The sequence below is a fragment of the Bos grunniens genome, chromosome X, assembly GCF_055505025.1.
Source record: "Bos grunniens cultivar Pamir isolate PY7600 chromosome X, Bosgru_T2T1.0, whole genome shotgun sequence".
In the NCBI taxonomy this organism is placed as follows: Eukaryota; Metazoa; Chordata; class Mammalia; order Artiodactyla; family Bovidae; genus Bos; species Bos grunniens.
Window position 1 is genome coordinate 81,444,149 of NC_141194.1, and position 3,106 is coordinate 81,447,254.

At 41.4% G+C, this 3,106-nt stretch overlaps 1 pseudogene across 1 annotated transcript; it reads left to right on the plus strand.

The window, feature by feature from the left end:
- Positions 1–709: 709 nt before the first annotated feature.
- LOC147340764 (L-lactate dehydrogenase A chain pseudogene) lies at positions 710–2,441 on the plus strand (annotated as a pseudogene). Its single transcript, XR_015159125.1, has one exon. The product of XR_015159125.1 is annotated as an L-lactate dehydrogenase A chain pseudogene (transcript).
- Positions 2,442–3,106: the final 665 nt, after the last annotated feature.

The following is a 3,106-nucleotide window of genomic DNA, read 5'->3' on the forward strand; positions in this document are numbered from 1 at the left end:
ATGCTCCAAGTAAAAGATGGCTCCTCCTTTTTTAAATGATATTTCACCATTTTCAAACAATTTCTATTTAAGCTACTTGAATTACAACTCCTCCTAAGCTTCAGTTATTCTAGCTGCCCTTTTTGCTATTATCTTTCCCCTTTCTCTTCAAAAATCATTCTCATGATTTTACTTTCCAGTTGCCTTAGATACACTCTCTTCCTACTTAATAAGAATTTCCTCAATTTGCTTCCTCTATATTTTAAAATCTTTGCATCCTGCCGCTCTTTTGCTCCCATTTCCATGATATCTCCAAGGATAAGCCTTCCTCTTGTGTTCAGCTGGTGTAGGGATTCAACACGTATGCCAAAGGATTTGTTCTGCTCTCAGCTCTCACATAAAAGCTGCTTGACTTTGGGCAAGTCACTTACCCATTCTAACCTCAGTTTCTCTGTTCATAAAATGGGGACATTGGATACTTAGATCATTACTTGTTCAACTTACCTCACAGGATTGTCATGGAAAGTACTTCATTCATTCATTCAATATCTATTTATTTGGCATCTACTATGTGCCAGGCAAACACTATCATAGATTCTAGGGATAGATCACTAAGCAGACTGCTTTCATGAGGCTTACTTTCTACTGAGCCCTGACATTAAACACATAAACAGACAATTTCAAATATAGTAACAGATGGTAATATTTGTTTTGAATAGAAATGAAGGTACTGGAGCCGCTGCAGCCAAGTCCGGATCCCACGCCGTGCGCCTCCGACGCCCGCCCGCTCGACGGTCACTCCCGGTTCCTTTAGGGTCTAAGTCCAAGATGGCAACTCTCAAGGATCAGCTGATTCAGAATCTTCTTAAGGAAGAACATGTCCCCCAGAATAAGATTACAATTGTTGGGGTTGGTGCTGTTGGCATGGCCTGTGCCATCAGTATCTTAATGAAGGACTTGGCAGATGAAGTTGCTCTTGTTGATGTCATGGAAGATATACTGAAGGGAGAGATGATGGGTCTCCAACATGGCAGCCTTTTCCTTAGAACACCAAAAATTGTCTCTGGCAAAGACTATAATGTGACAGCAAACTCCAGGCTGGTTATTATCACAGCTGGGGCACGTCAGCAAGAGGGAGAGAGCCGTCTGAATTTGGTCCAGCGTAACGTGAACATCTTTAAATTCATCATTCCTAATATTGTAAAATACAGCCCAAATTGCAAGTTGCTTGTTGTTTCCAATCCAGTCGATATTTTGACCTATGTGGCTTGGAAGATAAGTGGCTTTCCCAAAAACCGTGTTATTGGAAGTGGTTGCAATCTGGATTCAGCTCGCTTCCGTTATCTCATGGGGGAGAGGCTGGGAGTTCACCCATTAAGCTGCCATGGGTGGATCCTTGGGGAGCATGGTGACTCTAGTGTGCCTGTATGGAGTGGAGTGAATGTTGCTGGTGTCTCCCTGAAGAATTTACACCCTGAATTAGGCACTGATGCAGATAAGGAACAGTGGAAAGCGGTTCACAAACAAGTGGTTGACAGTGCTTATGAGGTGATCAAACTGAAAGGCTACACATCCTGGGCCATTGGACTGTCAGTGGCCGATTTGGCAGAAAGTATAATGAAGAATCTTAGGCGGGTGCATCCGATTTCCACCATGATTAAGGGTCTCTATGGAATAAAAGAGGATGTCTTCCTTAGTGTTCCTTGCATCTTGGGACAGAATGGAATCTCAGACGTTGTGAAAGTGACTCTGACTCATGAAGAAGAGGCCTGTTTGAAGAAGAGTGCAGATACACTTTGGGGGATCCAGAAAGAACTGCAGTTTTAAAGTCTTCTAATGTTGTATCACTTCACTGTCTAGGCTACACAGGATTTTAGTTGGAGGTTGTAATTCATATTGTCCTTTATATCTGATCTGTGATTAAAACAGTAATGTTAAGACAGCCTAGGAAAAAATCAATTTCCTAATGTTAGAAATAGGAATGGTTCATAAAACCCTGCTGGATGACAAGGAATGGTTCATGAAACCTTGCAGCTGTACCCTGATGCTGGATGGCACTTACCTTGTGTGGTCCTAAATTGGTTTGTCAAATAATTCAACTTCTCAAGAGGTACCACTGCCCATGTTGCAGATGCTACAGTTGCCCTTCAAACCAGATGTGTATTTACTGTGTAATATAACCTCTGGTTCCTTTAGCCAAGGTGCCTAGTCCAACTTTTTTCCCTCCAGTTGATCAATTCCTGGGATCCAATGTACAAATCCAGTATTGCATGCCATGTGCATAACTGTTCTAAAGAATCTTATGTACTGTATGTATCAGAATAGTGTACATTGCCTTGTAATGTAAAAAGGGAAGATTACATAAATAATGCAGCCAACTAAGTTACACCAACTAAAACAATAAATAAAGCTTGAACAGTGACTACTCTGTTAATTAAGATAAAAAAAAAAAAAAAAAGAAATGAAGCAGGATAAAGTCAGAGAGTAACCAGGTGTGACTAGGGAAGTCCTCTCAGACAAGATGGCATTTGAGAACACACCTGAAGGAAAAGAAATTAAGCCACAACTATACCTCCAAGGTGAGCATTCCAGGGAAATGAGAAGCAAATATAGTAGCACTGATGTAGGAGATTACTTGGTGTGTTTGTGGAATAACCAGGAGGTCAGTATTGCTACAATAGAGTAAGTGGGGGTACCCTGGGAAACAATAGAGAATGATGTCAGAAAAGAAGTAGGTAGGGCAGAGAAGATGCTATAGGAAAGTCTTATAAAACATGACACAAGGGACTTCCCTGGTGGTCCAGTGGTTAAGAATTTGCCTTCCAATTCAGGAGGTGCGAGTTGGGGAGTTAATATCCACGTATCATGTGGCCAAAAACCCAAAACATAAAAAGGAGAAGCAATATTATAGCAAATTCAATAAATGGCCCATATAAAAAAAAAACTTAAAACATGACACATGCATAAAAATGTTATAAAAGTGAAGTCGCTCAGTCGTGTCCAACTCTTTGTGACCCCATGGACACCAAGCTCCTCCATCCATGGGATTTTCTGGGCAACAGTACTGAAGTGGGTTGCCATTTCCTTCTCCAGGGAATCTTCCCAACCCAGGGATTGAACTCAGGTC